This window comes from Octodon degus, unplaced genomic scaffold, assembly GCF_000260255.1.
Source record: "Octodon degus isolate 3935 unplaced genomic scaffold, OctDeg1.0 scaffold00096, whole genome shotgun sequence".
NCBI classification, from domain to species: Eukaryota; Metazoa; Chordata; class Mammalia; order Rodentia; family Octodontidae; genus Octodon; species Octodon degus.
In genome coordinates, this window is record NW_004524672.1 from 5144143 (window position 1) to 5161743 (window position 17601).

Genomic DNA, 17601 nt, shown 5'->3' on the forward strand with positions numbered 1-17601 from the left:
ACTTCAATTACTCTGAATTATTTCAATTTGGAAATAAAACATAGACTGTTCCTTTTTATCGCTCACAATGATAGGTGGACCGTGAAAGTGTAGAATAGAAACTGTTGCTCTCTCTGTCCTTCTGGTTTTAAGTTCCCTTACATACAATAAGGAAGGTAGAAAATATTTATAGCCCCCTTTGTACTTTTCAAAGTTGAAGCAACCTGTTAGTGTATTAGTTCTTAATGAAATGTTTTAACCTTTTTCCTGAAAGAAATGAGTGCATGCCCCTTCAAGAAAAGGTCATAGGGCAGGGGAGATGGCTCAGTAGAGTAAGCGCTTCCCCGGCAAGCACAAGGGCCTGAGTTCAATCCCCAGTTCTGCCCCCCCAAAAAAAGAAAAAGTAATAGTTTTGATACTTTCCAAATTTATTGATGTATAATTGACAAATAAAATCACAGATTCTCGTGATATACAATGTGCTGACTTTATACACATGCACACTGTGCAGTGATTACAACAGTTAAGGTAATTAATGCCCTCATCACCTGTGTTACTTTATGTGTTTGTGTGCGCAAAACCACTTAAAAGCTATGTTTGTAAGGCTTCAGAGTATAGCTCAGTGGCATGCTGCTTTTAGTAAATTTTAAGTATACAATGCAGTATTATTAATTGCAGTCACCATCCTTTAGATCCCCAGAACTTACTCATTTCACAACTGAAAGGTTAACAGCTAACTAACATTTGTTCTTTTTGCATGCCTTCATGGAGGACTTTTTTTTAGGGTAAGTGTTGTTCCAATGTCTTGTACACACTGACTTGATTCATTCTTGCAGTCACATTATGTTGGAGATAATGTTACTCCTGTTTTGCAGATGAGGAAACAAACAGAGAAGAGATGACTTGCCTAAGGAGACACAGGCCAACTGCCAACCGCAGTGTTCTCTGTACTCCAAAAATATCCCCAGTGTCTGACCAAGTTGTACCAGAGCTATCAATTTCAAATGTACAAATAGAAAATAGAAAATGTTGCACATTTTAATGCACATTTCAATAATTTTTGATGTTTTCAATTTTTATATCATCAACACAGTTTGGGAAAGTGCAATGCATAAAATGAAACGATTGTTGTGCAATTCTTTTTTAAATGATATTTATAAAATCTTGACCCCCATATATCTCTTTCTTAATTTTTATACAGCCTTAATGAATAGCATCTTGTGGCCTACATGGTTTTTGGGGGCCATTATTTATCTAAATTAGCATTTGATAATACTTTAATTGATTACAGAGTAATAGCTCTTTCTATGTAAATCTGGGAGGACTAGTGGGGTGATTTTTCAGAGTGCTTCTCAAGACAAAAAAAAATACAGTGGTGTATTTCAGCACATCTTATTCTCTGTACTATTTTTATCACTTAGACTGAGCAGGAAGGAAATAATGAACTCACCCTTAAAATGATAAAACTCAATCATATATTTTAGACAATGAATCAGTCATTCTGGAACATCCAATGGATAATTTAAATGCAGTGTTGCACAGAAGAAAACTTTCTCTGCCTATATAGCAGCAAAAACATTTATGGGTGAAATGGACCTTTCATCCAAAAACTGTTATAGCAAACAGATTCGCTACTTTAGCAACAGTCCTCATGAGAAAAATTAAATCCAGCTAATTGGGTGCATTCACAGCTCGTGTAACTTCTGCACTTAAATTACTAAGCATTGTTAATGTTCTAGAATATTCCCCAAAAAGCCAGGAGCCAGGAATTGGGTGATGACTCATCTTAGGACTAATGAGAGAGACACAGAAGGTGAAAGTCTGGTCTCCCTGAGCCTGGGAGGCTGGTCGTGCTGGGCAAGTGATTCCTTAGCAGCTTGTGTGTCATGAGAGCTGCCAGCCACAGCGATTGACCGAAACTGAAGACCTTGGCAAATGCTATCCAAGGATCCAGGTCTGAAAGAATGTCTGAGAATTTGGAACATTTAAGATGACAATAAGGCTGTCTGTGGTATCAGAATTTAGTGAGCTGGTAGGATTACATAGCCCTTGTTAAATACCACCAGTCTTTTACCATACTAGCCTGACCTGCAGGACTGGTGCTGAACAGCATAGGTCTAGTTCCATTGTAAGGCACTTAAGGTCATTTTTCAGAGCTCAGAGCTCTCAGTCAGGATAAACTGAGCCAACTTCAGTCACCCCTGACTCCAAGGCCATGGGTAGTCCTGCCTCACACCTTGTGTATTTGATTTTGACAAGTTTCAGGTACCTCAGCAAGCAGCACTGGGTAAGGGCAGTGCTCAGGAGCCAAATCCTTCTCTTTCCACCTTGGTTCTGTCATTTGGTAGCTCCGTGGGCTTGGGGATGAAAGTCAAACTCAGCGTCTCTGTTTCCTCTTATGTAAAGAGGGGATAACAGCCATACATATTTTGTGGGGTTATTCTGCTATTAGTGTATGAAAAGTGTTTGGAACAGTATTGAACATGCAGAAAATACTCGCTCTTTTACTTATCACACTTTTTATTATAGACACAGTAGGAGTTACAATGCCTGCATTGCAATTTTATTTTGAGGGTTAAATGAGATAATATGTCAAATGTTTAGCATAGTAAAAAAAAAATTAGGCACCCTGTAAGAGTCTTTCATAACTCCTGCATTTGTTTTAGAGTTGCTACATGCCAAGCACAATATTAATACTCTACATATATCCTCCTAGCAAGCTTTTGAAGTAAAATAGAAGTATTCCTACTTCATTGAGATCATTGAAGCATAAGGAAGTTAATAATTTAATCAAAATTAGGAAAAACCTAGTTATATCAGTTACAGTAATGTAACTATAAATCAGAAACTCATAGCTCTTAGTCACTTAGCATAATGGAATATTAGTCTTCATACCAAAAAATTTTTTTTTTGAGGAACCACGGATTGAACTCAGACCCTTACGTTTTCCAGGCAAGCACTTGTTCTACTGAGCCATTTCCCCAGTCCCCATGAGCCATCTCCCCAGCCCTCCTCCATACTAAATTTAAAAACGAGTAATCTTAATTGGTGAGAAACTCTCTTTAAAGCACAAATCCAAAATCTAGGTCTTTTTTATGTTGTGCTTTTTAACATATGGCCTTTTTAGCAAGTTTTGCTTTTTAGCATATAGCCCCCAAGGTCAAGTAGGCAGAAGAAAAAAAAAAAAAAAAAACATTAAACAGTTTTAGGAGTTTATGGTCAAGGTCCAGCTGCAGAGTGTTTATGTTTGTACTTCGCTGGTCAGAAAGTAGTTGTGGCTACACTTTATGTCCGGGGAAGCCAGGAAGCGCAGAGAGGCTGCGTGCCAGGAAGCGCGTTGCTGATGGGCCAGCTGTCTCGGGCGTAGTGGCAGAAATGAGGCTTACGTGCACTGCTGTCCGACTCAGAGCAACTGGCTAGCAGATTGGGTTGTACGGCTGTGCCCCACTTTCTCCAGAAAGCAGCTCGGAAGCTATAAATCATCTAGAAATGCAAGTTACTATCTCCATCTTCTCCCTGGAATCCGCTCAGCCCCACAGAGCTGAATCCTCTGACCTTGTTGCAATATAATTTGAATTGAAAAGATTTATCGAGGCTGACATCATAAACGAGCACTTTCAATAATCTGATTCATAAATATTCTGATCGGCTGTAAACATAGTTTAGTGTTAGCTCAACATTTGTGATTTACAAAAATTCACTTTCTGGCTATTCTGTCTACTGGGTGTTACAATACTTTTCAGGTTATGTCTATTGAATACTAAATTATTAGAGTCAATCTCATCAAGCATTCTGCTTCTTAAGAACTTTTGCTGAAAACTAACAAATAATCACTAATGACTGAGTTTTTGATTGTGTACTTTAGGAGCTGTCATTTCAGTCTATGTTTCTCATTTTCCCAGAATGAGATTGTCCTTATGCTGAATTGCTTCTGGATCTTTTTCTCCCCCCAGGCTACATTATCTTGTTTCACCATGCAAAGCGTTCTAAAATATCATGGTCAAAGTGTTTGAGAAATCAAAAGGAAGTATGGTATCCAGTCACAATCATTGCTAAATCTCCCCAAGTAACTTATAACAAGGCTTTGCAAGATGATTTAGGGTCTTGAAGGTGAGTTTTCAGTGACCTGATTACTCTACCTCTATTATACCTGCTGGTCAGAATCAGGATTAGCGGGTTGATATTTCCTACCTGGTTGGCGATCTCTTGATAAGCATCCGTCAGGGTAGGAGAGTCTGAGAATATTGAAATTTTCTCCTTTTTGTTTGTGTGACATTTTAGAAAAGGTTACTCCATATGTCACAATATAACAGTATTCTGAAGAGGGATAGCCTAAGAAAAAAGGATAGCCTCAAAGCTCTATCTAAAGGAGGAAGAAAAGGATTTCCAAGTAGGGTTGTTACGGTTTGTGTCTAGTTGTCCCCCCAAAGCCTCATGCAGTCATGGAGCGGGGACTTCTAGAGTTTGTGATTAACTCATGATCTACTGGGATTATGGGTGATCCAAGGCTGGGATTATGGGTCTGAGTACTGCTGGGATTATAGGTGTGAGTACTTCCCCTAGCCTGGGGCAGAGAGCCTGAATGTAATATAAGAGACAGAGAGACAGACTTTCGGTAGCCATTTCTCCTTGTTGTTGTTGCTGCTGTTTGGCCGCCATGAAGTGCTGCTCTCTGCCCTGTGCCCCTCTGCCTTGGAGCCAGCTGAATATGGACTGAAACCTCCTGTAACTGTGAGCTAAATAAACCTTTCCTTCCTTCATTTTGGGTGTTGGATATTTGTCCCAGCAATGAGAGAAGAGTATCTAAGACAAGGGTTAACCCTAGTTTTTGTGGGTGGTAGATATTTAGCAAAAAGGATCCAGGTTAGGCAGCATTCAGTAGGTTATAGAGATGGCCTGTTGCTGCAGAGTGGGCAGCTCTTCACTCTCACTGCTTGGCCATCATTGTTGCAAGATACCCACTTTCCTCCACAGTGAAAGAAAACTAACCCACCTGAGCTATACTGTGGCTTCTTTCCTTTGGAGATGAGATCAATGGAAACCTGTCATACAGAGAACACTTGCTCTTAGAAACATGGACCAAAAAATTACCATGAGGCACACTTCAAGACATTCTTTGTATGGAAGATGTTTTTCATCTTCTTTCTAGGGTTACTCAAAAATGGAGCCAATTAAAAATGAGGGTGTAGCTCAGTGGTAGAGTTCTTGCTTAGCATGCATGAGAGCCTGTCCCCCTATAAACACTTTAAAATGGGGTGGATGAGAGCCTTGTGGAAGGAAGGCTATATCTCAGTCACAAACCATCCTGAATATTTGGGCACACCCTCCCAAGAGAGGCTTACTCCTTGTGTTATCGCTACATGCTCCCACGGGGCAATTGTCATTCAGGAAGACTGAAAAGGTTGTAACTAAGACTGTAATTGTGCTCATTCTCACCAATAATTCAGAACTGTTCATTGTTCCCTACTTGACTAATAAAATTCTTCAAATTGGAAAGCAATATACTTCCTCTCCTCTACCACAGCTATTTTTCAGCAAATCAGGTAAAATGAGAATGTGTTTATTTCCCTGTGTTCACCTCTGCAGGTTCCTTGTCTTATTTGTCAGATAGCAGACATGTCTTTGTTGAGCACTGGCTGCGAGATTCTGTGCCCTAAATGCCTTAGAAGTCCAGTGAAAGGTGATATTGATTGGGCCACAACGATCTGTGGAAAACAACAGGGATGTGAGTGTGAGGTTGAGATATTTAAGTGAGACAGAGCACTCTAAATCCACATACACTCCCTGCCCTTTGGCCACTATCCTCAATGGATAACTAACTGATCGATGCAGCTGAAAGTGGCAAAAGCTTCACAATGACATCTAAAACTAGCATTTAGTTATTAAAATCCCACATCATTATAATAATCTCACTTTTGTATCCCATAAAGTATCATTCCTGTCATTACAAAGAAAGCAATTTTTGCCACTGTGATAATAGTGTCTAATAAAGACAAAAGCTGATTCTTTTTTATCCCATTCTTTGACAGAATGAAGGAGACTCAAATAAGAGCCCAAAACATAAAGCCTTCCATACTTTAGTATTTCTTAGAGTTTTTGGTTTTGGCACCAAGAGTTGCACTCAGGACCTTGCACTTGGCAGGCAGCTGCTTGTGCAGCTGAGCTGCATCCCTGGCCCTTGGTGGTTTTTTTGGTTATAGTTCAGGGATCATTTTCTGATTTTTCTGGTTGCACAACTACATCTACTAAAAATGGATCTATACCTAAATGTATTTTTAAAACAAGAGCGCAGAACAGAAAGCAGAGGTAACTGCCTTTCACTAAAGGGACCACTTGTCACGTACACTGTGCTAAGGCACCCAGAGCCCTTCCTCAGGGCCGTGCCCTGTGCCTCAGCCATTGAGAATGTGGCTGCCTGCATCTCGTAGCTTTGCCCTTCCCTGAAAAGGACCCTTGGCTGCAGGAAATTACTTCACCAAAGTTACACTGTACTATCTTCTCCTAGTTTCTTTTTCCTTAAACATGTACACATGGTACAATGACAGAAAGCAAAATTACCACTGTTTCTCTTTTCCGATGTGCTGAAGGAAGAAGGGCTGTGTCTCAAATACTCCTTTAAGTGAAATCTAGGGAGTGGTTCCCAGGAACCAGCATTTCAAACCAAGCATTCAGGCTATCATAAGACAAGGGAAGAGAAGAGGAAGCAAGGCAGTGTCCACAGTGGAGCTCATCTCTGCTGCGCCTTAGTTTTCCTTGTCCTATATTGCCCTGTGCTCATGTCTCTGTTGAATGGAGTTTTCAGCAAAGGGAAAATTTATCTTCCCAGTTTCCCCTCCTGGTTCTCTGTTCCCTGCTGTTCCATTGTACTTCTGTATTGTGTGACTTTTAAGAGAAGGGGGGAAAGAGGCTCAGATGTTATGTTTATTTCTCCTTAGCAGAAGAGCTTTATATTTTCAATTTTGGAAGAACTAAAAGATAAATAAACTGCACAGGTTTCATTTTAAAATAGCAAACTACCATAAACTAAGTGACTCATAAACAGAGCAATCTATTGCTTACAATTCTAGGGCTGTAAATTCTGAGAACAGTATACCAGTAGGTTTGGAATGTGATGAAGACCCTCTTCTAATTTATTAGTTCCTTTTGCATTGCTGTTACAAAATACCTTTGGCAAGCTAACTTTATAGAGAAGAAAAGATTCCTTAGCTCAGAGTTCTGGAGGTTCCAAATCATGATGCTGACCTCAACTCAGCTCTAGTTAGGATCTCATGGCCTATGGGATCATACCTGCAGGCCTATACGCAGGCTGTGGAGGTCATGTCACCAGACAGGAAGCCAGAGGTTGATACAGCATTTGAGTTCACTCATGCTTAGCCAAGCCCAGGAGTTCCAGGAGAGCTACCCCAGCCACTTCCAAGAGAAGCTCCCTCTGTGATATATGAAGCTTCTACTGGACTTCATTTCTTGCAGGTCCCACCACCTTCCCATTGCCACACTGGGGAACAAGTTTTCAACACATGCAGTTTTGGGGGACACTTTCAAACCGGATCCAAAAGGTAGCATTTAAACCTCAGATTGCTGACTTCTTTGTGTGCTTATATGGTGGAAAGGTTGAGCTAGATTTTTGGTGAACTAGACTCTGATTTTTTTGTAGTGGGATCAATCCCATGTATGAAAGATTTGCCTTGCTGACCTTATTACCTCCCAAAGCCACTCCTAGTAGTATCATCTTGGAGATTAAAGCTTGGACATATGAATTTATTTTAATTTTTAATATGTTTGTTTTTTAAAGAGTACAAAATGGTAATAGAAAAAAGCAGCATTAGAAATGACACAAAATTTCATTAAAAAAGTAATAGAAATTCAACAATTATTGCTGTATCACATGATATTATCTTCAAATTAGTTACTTAGGTTACCAGATATAAATGTATGAGATTGGCTTAAACAGAAAACAAAACAAAACAATAAAAAAGTTAAGATAATAAATTCAAAAGAAAAAATAAGAATTAAAAAAACAAGCATTAACTGCTCCTTTCAAAAGACCAGCAGAAATCAGCAGTACAATTATCTAAAGTATCTTGCATATTTACTTAAATGTACCTTTTTCTTCTTTCTTTTGTCCTATTGTTCATCCCAGATTTTCCTTCCCACTGAACATACGAATTTTTGAGCAAGCATAGACATTCAGTCCATCACGCTTTGCCGGCAGTGGGCCGTGACAGCAAAAGGCTGCATGAGACATTCACACAAGAGTTTTGACTCTGAGCATTCTGAGAGAACTTCCCAGTCTCAGAATCCCCCTGGGAATGCATGATGCAGCCACTGTGAGCGGGGAGCAGGCTGGCTTCACTATTGGTAAATCCCATTTCCCTCTCTTCCATGCAGTGAGTCTCAGAAAGTTCTGTTCAAGATCTCCGTGTGGCATGGTATGCATGTAAGAACACAATATAAGGTGGCAACCTTTCACGCGTTGGTGCACTTTTCGTCCAGTGTGGGCTTTGGCTGGTGGGGATCGTGCTAAATGTGTGACTTCTGCATTCTACTTTTTAATTTAATGTAATATTTTGAGTTTTTTATTGATTCATTTTATTGGTCAATTGTAAAGCACATCTTATTAAGTAATTTCAAAGCTTTTTAGTAATTAAATGAATATGCCATAATTTATTTAACCTCTCTTGACTGTTTGATATTAACGTTATTTCCAATTTTTCCATACCATGAATGATACTACAAAGATTTCAAATGGATTTTCACATAAACCTCTGACCATTTTAGTAGATTTCATGATTATATTCCCAGAAGAGGAAATACAAACTCATAGAGTATGAGCTGTCATGAATCTCAACATAGGTTGCTCAACAGTTACACATAAATGGTTTTAATATTATCTTAATGAATTTACATTTCCACTGCCATTTAGAATAGTACTTACCTCACCATTCTCTTGCTAGAATTGAATTTTATTATTATAGTGAATTCAACTTCGGGGAGTGCTAACATCCCATGTGCAACTCATGGGTTGAGGTCTGAAATTAGCCTTTTTGGGAACCTGTGCTGTCTCTTCTATTATTCTTGCAACTTCTTGCCCACACTGCTTTAGTAATTTGATTTAGGCTCATGTCATAAAATCTGTACATCATTGCCACAGTAAGCAGTTCCCCTTACCTTGAACTAAAGTTATGGTGACTTTAAGGATTAATTTATTTATTTGTGCCATCTCCATGTCTTCACTAACACCTAGTGTGAGTCCTTGTACATAGTAAATGTTCAGTAAGAGAGCTTTATAAAATAATTGTTCATCAGATTGTCAGTTAGGCAGTTTTCTCATTCTGTGATTGTAAATCACGGAAGTGTCCAGTTAACTAACTACTACTCTTCCCCCATTACAGATGCAGTCCTGCCTTCCACTGAGGATGTGTAAAGCTATTTGATGGGCGAGTCCTTTGATGGGGATGTATTTTGCTTTCTAACTTTGACCTTGAAGTCAGTTGATAATTGGTGCTGTCTATTTCCATAATTCTGCCATTCCAAAGCCATAGTCTTGGACTTTATAATTAATCATGATTAATATGCCAACATAATTGAGTAAATAACTAGCCATATTTGTTTATCAACAAGTAAACTGTATTTTGGCTATCACGTATCTGTCAGTTTATACCTCAGTAGTATTTCTGAACTAACTAAATTGTGGTAGATGTCTTCTCCAGGGTACCTGGAACTGTATTTTAACACAGAGCAGATTTTCCCCATATACATTTTCATTCTAGGGAAAAATCCATAATCTGCTGTTTTTAAGATCATCAAAAGGCAATTTCCTGGCTTGGCTCACATTTCTGGTTTCTAGATACTTATTAAGTTTTTTATGGAAAATACATATTGGTTAAAATTAATGAAGCAATTCTAAAGCTCCTAAACAATATCTTTTAGAGCAAAATAACTTGTGGTTTTAAAATTTTAAGAGAGAAGCAGATCTACTTTCTCATGCAATACTCAAAAATTACAAGGGTGGGGAGTAGACATTCATTTTTGAAAGAATGTTTTGGGTCTAAGATGTTTTTCTTACAAGTTTACTAGTGGCTATACAGCAGTAAGAATTTATAAAGGTCTTCTACTCCCTCCAGTCTCCGAGAAAGTAAAATGGCAGTATATGATATTGTGATAAATTTGAGATAGGTAGGCATTGAGGAGCTAAGAAAAATGAAACTCAAGGGTAGGACTTAAAATCATTTTCTCAAACTCCCAAGATCAAATATCTGTGCTGTAAACCCTTCAAGGTTCTCTTTCTTGATTTCCATGCAAAAGAGAAATTGCTATCCATAATCAGAACAAATCAATGAACTAACAAGAGAGTCAGGGTAAAAATACATAGACGGCACTTCTGTTGCAGAAACGTAAATGGATGTGATCATAAAGTCAAAATAAAATTGCACTTCATTAATCTGGGCCCATCAGCAAAAATATTCCATAGCAGCTAGCTGCAATTTCACAAGTCTTAATACTTCTAAACCTTTCATGGAGAGGTTCACGGAAAATACAAGATTGTATGATAAATGTGGCCTTATTATTTCTACGCACTGGTAAGACTTCAGAAAGGTGCTTAAATTATATGCTGCAAATTGGTTTGAGGAACGATTGGATCAGTAGGCAAGATTTTATAGAGACAGGAGTGCAGCCCAGTGCCATGTCCTGCAGGGAAAATACCTAAACCATGAAGTATAGCTTAAAAGATTGCATCATTTTTTAAAAAATTATTTTGAGACAGGGTCTTTTCATGTAGTGCAAGATGACCTTCAACTCCCTATGTAGCCTGGGCTGGTCTTGAATTTGTGTTGATGCTTCTGTCTCAGCCTCTCAAGTGCTGGAATTAAAGGTATGGATCACCACACCCGGCTGCTTTCTTTCCTAAAGCTTTGAGAATTAAGAAACAACTACTGGGTCACATAATGTGCTCAAAATATTACTCGAGTGTACGATTAGTGTTGATTCTTTCCTGGAGTCATCATATTAAAACAACCAACTCAGTTCACAACATACTGTGTTGGAAACCATAAACAAAATTGCATTTGCTAGGAATGAATGGAAAATCATAGATAAGTTAAAAGCATGTGTGTTCCAAATTTGTTTTCTGTTGATTATTCAAGACTAGCTCACTCTACTGTGTGGATTCATGCACTAAAGGTAATTTGTAAAAATGTCATTACTGCTTTTTAAAAGTGCATGGCAATTCATGTATTTTCAAATGTTCCAAGCAAGGTAGAATTAAAGAAAAATAGGATTTTCTTTGAGGAAATTCCTGTTGTCTTTTAACCTAGCAAAAATTACACAAAGTGCTAAACATTTGTATATACAGATAGGGAAAAGTTATAGGGACAAAAATTGTAAGCACACTACCAATCTTTAGAGAAAAAGAATTGGATAATTATAAACATTGGGATTCAGACATACTAGATGCAATGTTGATTAAGAACAGATGTTTCAAGAAATCCAGTTGATCAGATTTTTAGTACTGATTGCTAGCCAAGACTTAGCGTTGCAATTCTTTCTAAATTTTCCCTCACTGCATCACACATGTGGGGGCATATGGTCATGCACACAGTTGTCGTTTCTTATATGAGAAGTGTCTCAACCAACAAAGGCTACATGTTCCAAGAAAACAGAATTAAGTTGAGAGAAGAGAAAAATGTAGAAATAATTCTTTGAATTTATTAATCTCTAATTTAACATGTTCTATCGTATTCATAGATCAGGTTAGTCATCAGTGACTTGGGATCTAGTGGAATTGAATTATGAAGGGCAGAATAATACTCCCCTAAGGTGTATATATCTTATCCCTGGAAGCTGCAAATACATTAGATTACATGACAAAGGAAAATTAAGGTGGCAGATGAAACTAGAGTGCTTATTATCTGATATTACCCTGGATTATCTGGGTGAGTCCATTTAAATCACTGGGGTGTTTCAATGCAGAAGATTCAGTCAGAGAAAGAGATGTACTAATAGAACAAGGAAGAGTGATGCAGTGTGAGAGTTACTTAAGGCCTACTGGTGACTCTGAAGTTAGAGGAAAGACCCATGGGCCAAGCAATAAAATGATAAAGCACAGAATAACTCTCCACTAAAGCCTCAAGAAAGGCCCCTAGCCGTTCTCATACATTGCTTTATCCCAGTGAAGGTGATATCAGAATTCTGACAGGCAAAAAATGCAAGATAAGGAATTTATGCTCTATCACTAAGTGGGTCAGTTAATCCTGATTGCCAATTTGAGCAGATGAAGAGGTTCTTGGAGAAGTGATTGGATCATGGGGGCCTGACATGCATCAGTGGATTCAAACACTCATGTTCATAGCTGAACGTGGTGTTTGGAAGTGGAGCCTAGTTGGAAGTGGGTCCCTGTGGGGCATGGCTGGGGGGCGCCTATTGCTTTCTGCACTCACCATGCTGCACCTCTTGGCTGACTTAGGCTGAACAGCTATTCTCGGCTATTCCCTTACACCACGGTGTTTCCACCTTGTAGCCAGCTGACTTAGAACTGAACCCTCAGAAACTGTAGCCAATCTTGGCAGTGCCATGTGGATCAAAATGGAGTTCTTCCTATCAGTCCCAGTGGGTCTTTATTATCTTGCTTGCTGATGGAACATGCAAGTGCAGCATGCAGTGTCCTCTTGTTTTTCCCAAGGTATTTAATTTTGATCCTGGAGCAGCTGTGACACAGAGAATGGCAGATGTCAAGGCAGATGAAGATGTCACAAGACTATGCATACATAAAAGAGAAATCATCGCAGTGGCCATACTTCGTAAAAGCGTCGAAGCTCCACATCCTTCTCTGGTGCTCACCAGTCCCAGAAGAGGAAAAAATGCAACTCCAGTAGTACCTTCATGGGCAGCAACTCCAAGATCAGTAAGAAATAAATCTCATGAAGGAATTACAAATTCTGTAATGCCTGAATGCAAGAATCCATTCAAGTTACTGATTGGATTATCCAATGCTATGGGGAGAGTGTATGCACAAGAAGTTCCTGGCAGCCAGCAACAAGAACTCCACCCTGTCTGTCCCTGGCAGAGATTGGGCAGCAGTGAACATGGACAGAAATCTCCATTCTGTGGCAGTCATGGAGGCCTGCCCAGCCCAGCATCATCAGGTTCCCAGATTTATGGAGACGGCTCAGTCTCTCCGAGGACTGACCCACTTGGAAGCCCAGATGTTTACACAAGAAATAATCCTAGTTTTCATGGAGCTCCCACTTCTAGCCCTCTTCACCTGAGTAGGACTCCTCTTTCTCCACCTTCAATAATGCTGCTTGGTTCTCCTGTACAGTCATCCTGTGCAATAGCTGAAAGGACCAATATACCTTTTTCCCCAACCTTGACTACAAAGAGTCCAGTAATGAAAAAAAACCAATCTGTAATTTTTCAATTAATACGGAAATGCCACAAGCAATGTTCCACCACAAAGCACCCCAAGGTCCACCTCCCCCTCCTCCACCTTCTTGTGTGCTTCAGAAAAAGCCATTAACATTTGAGAAAGATCCACTTAGTATACTTGACCCTATTCCTAGTAAACCAGTGAATCGGAGCCCCGTTATCATTAATCCAACCAGTTTCCATTCAAATGTCTACTCTCAGGTACTTATGATGAATGGAAACATGCATCCTGCTGATGTTCCTTTGCCAAGTAATCTCCCTTTGCCAACTGTAAAACCTGGTCATGTGAATTATGGAAGTCATATAGAAAGAGTTCAACATTCAGCTTCAACCTCTCTATCCCCTTCTCCAGTGACATCTGCAGTGCACGTGATGGGAACTGGAATCAGAAGGATTGAGACATCACGGCAAAGATCATGCTCATCTTCCACATCATCAGATCATGGATATTTCATGAGGCCACCTATAGGACCCCAGGCCACCTATCCTGGTATTAAGGTTCCACCCAGGTCACCAGTGTCAACAATAGAGTTCCTAAGGTCATCAATGACATCAAGTCCTTCTACCAAATCCGATGGACATCATCAGTACAAGAATATCCCTAACCCATTAATTGCTGGAATGAGTAATGTACTAGATACTCCAAGCAGTGCAGCTTTTCCTCATGCATCTGCTGGAAGTACCTCTGTAAAGAGTCAGCCTGGTTTGCTGGAAATGCTTTTAAATCAGATCTTGAACCAGCACGATGCTGCCTCCTTTCCAGCAAGTAGTTTACTCTCAGCAGCAGTCAAAGCACAGATAGAAAACCAAAACAAACTTGCTGGTAACAACAGTAGCAGCAGTAGCAATTCTGGAGCTGTTGCAGGCAGTGGTTACACTGAAGGACATAGCACTTTAAACACTGGGTTCCCTCCTACTGCCAGCATGCTTCTTCCCAGGTAAAAGGCAGAGTGGTTAAGCAACACTAAGAGATAAGTTAATGTCTGAACAAAAAGACTCATTATGGAAAAGAAAACAGCCACCTACTACAGTGTTGAGTTTGTTCAGACAGTCTCAAGTGGATAGTTCTGAAGTTTCTAAGCCTGGACCCAACTTGCTAAGGAAGCAGAGTCAGGGCTCATTTCCCATCAGTTCTATGTCTCAATTACTACAGTCTATGACCTGTCAAAGCACTCACTTGAGTAGCAATAGTACCTCAGGTTGTGGGGCTCAAATACTGCTTTGCCTTGCTCTGCTAACCAGCTGCATTTTACAGATCCAATATGAACTCCAGCGTTCTGCAGAATTCATTGACACAGAATATGCCTTTGAGAGGGGAAGTCGTGCACTGCCACAATGCAAACCCTAACTTTGTTCTCAGTAACAGCCCCATTCCCAACCACCATCTTGCAGGTTTAATAAATCAGATTCAGGCTAGTGGGAACTGTGGGGTGCTCAGTCAGTCGAGTATGGCTTTAGGAATTCATTATATCCCAATGCACCTCAGTCAAGAATTTCAACGTCCCCCACTCCAGTGATACCAAACAGCATTGTTAGCAACTATAATAAGACAAGTTCTGAAGCAGGTATGGTTTTATTAGAAAAGAGTGCCCAAAGGTGCTAAATTTTCCTATGTTTTTTAAAAAATTTGTACCAAAGACAGCCAACATTTTGGCCCTAGTCTTTCAAGGTCAGTGAGGACTCAGGACATAGGAGAACCTATACTGTAACATCATTTAACTCAGTTGGGTCCCAAATTTTCTGATCAAGAAATTTATGGGGCCACAGAGGAATATGATTGATGATGTAGTGTGTGCCTAAAGAGAGTCACATGGAGAGAAAACATTCTCTCAGGCTTTCCAGAAAGCAAATTGGTCAAGCAATGGCCATGACTCATCTACATGGCTGACACTGACAAAGGATCTACAAAGTGCGGTACAAGGTTTTGGGATAAGTCCTGAGGGGACTTGATTGACCTTGTCAGATACAAAAGTTACATTTCTGGATATATAGGTCTTGCTTTATCTTGGTCTTAACCATCCAGCAGAAAAGTGTAGAAACTAAGTATGAAAAATGAAGCCATGTTAATATGCGGAGCTATGGAAGGCTGAAGTCAACAGATTTGGACATTGCCAGTCCTATGGCCAATGCACTACTATTGTGGACTACTGGACTGTATTGGAATATTTTGCTGAATTCATGCACCTACAATATTTGGATGGCAATGGAATACCCATTTTTGACAAAACTAAACAAAAAAAGAGATATAAATGAAGGACAATTTTGTATCTGTATATACAAAATAATTAGGATAGATATATACCCACTTTCTCTTAATTCAATAAGAAGAAAGATTTGTGCTAATGGTGTTTGGACAGGCTATCATGTCAGCATCTTGAGCTATGAATGACTACTACAAATACAACAAAACGCAATGTGTTAATTGTTGTAACTCACCTACCAACCTGTTTTGAAACTGTCTTATTGTAATTTTTTCTCAATAAAATTAATAAAAAAATAAAAATTTGTACCAAAATATTTATTATTATAAGAATGATTCTTTCCCCCATTCTCTTCATTTCTTTAGTATTTATAATTTTATTTTACAGAATGTTAAAAATTTGTCTTTTGGAAAGAACAACTGAGGGAAGTGTTTCCATCATTTGTTGTCAATCTGTGTCATTTTGAATATTGTTCATCTTTCATTTAATAACTGTTGCACTGTAAACTGCAACAGAAGCCATAGAAGGTAGGATTTCCTGGTTATGAGATATGTCCTTGGTCTATGCCAATACAAAAAGCCGTTTCCTTGGCTTTGTTTGTATTCAGGTAAATGAAACTCACCTTGAAAAATCCAAAAAGGCAAAGACAAATGGATATTATTTTTCTTCCTGCTGAATAGAAATAGGTTAATGGATAGGAAAAGGTAATTAGAAGTTGTATGAAATAGAAATCTGTCTTCTAATGTGTTTTCTTCTCCTAGTTTGCTATCTTTTATTATTCTTTGCTTGAGAAAATTCAAAAATATATATAGGCGACACTCTCTTGTACAAAAAAAACACAAAATAAAAGTCCCAAAAAAAAAAAGGAGAAAAAACCAAAAAAAAAAAAAAGAAAAGAAAAGAAACCACAGCCAACCAAACTTAACCTCCCTCATTTTGAATGTCAGGTATTTTGACCCAGAAATGGGAACACTGACTCATCCATTAAATTTGTAGCAATTTTGTTAGCAGAAATAGAAAACTAGAGAATGCATTTTAGCACGGAATGTGTAAAAAATCCCTAAACATGGGGAAGAAGCTTTGAAATTGGGCAGTGTGAAAAATCTGGAGAAATTTAAGAAGTGAATTAAAAAATGCCTACATTGCCTTAAGTATAGTAGAAGCATGAATGTTTTTGGCTTTATAATAAGAGTTTATCCGTAGGACTGGCAATGTCAGAAGTTGTTGACTTGAGTCTTTTACGGCTCAGCATACTAATATGGCTTTACTTTTATACCTCATTTTTATACTTTTCGGCTGAATGGTTAAGACCAAGATAAAGCAAGACCTATATATACAGAAATATAACTTTTGTATCTGACAAGGTCAGTCAAGTCCCCTCAGGACTTATCCCAAAACCCTGTACCACACTTTGTAGATCCTTTGTCAGTGTCAGCCATGTAGATGAGTCATGGCCATTGCTTGACCAATTTGTTCTCTGTGAAAGCACTATTATGGACTACTAGACTATATTGGATTACTTTGCTGAATGCACACACCTAAAATATTTAAATGACGATGGAATACCCTTCTGTCACAAAACGAACCAATTTTGATGGATAGGGTAAACCGAACCGCATATATTGTAGGTTAATAATTAGCTTCTCTTCTGGATGGTTAAAAACCTAAGTTAGCAGATCAAAATTGGAGAAAAGAAGGGGCTGCAAGGACAGCCAACATTTTGTCCCTAACCTTACAAGGTCAGTGAAGACTCAGGACACAGGAGAACCTGTACTGTAGCAAAATGTAACTCAGTTGTGCTCCAAATTTTCTGATCAAGAAGATTATGGAGCCACAGAGAAATGTGTTCAATGATCTAAAATGAGCCTGGGAAGAGTCACATGGAGAGAAAAAACATTTTCTCAAGCTTTCACAGAGAGCAAATTGGTCAAGCAATGGCCGTGACTCATCCTCATGTCAGACACTGACAAAAGGATGTACAAAAGGTGGTACAGGG

The 17601-nt window shown here is 39.0% G+C and overlaps 1 pseudogene; it reads left to right on the forward strand.

Annotated features, from left to right (window-relative positions):
• Window positions 1–5595: 5595 nt before the first annotated feature.
• Window positions 5596–17601, forward strand: part of LOC101591412 — a 13751-nt pseudogene continuing 1745 nt past the window's right edge.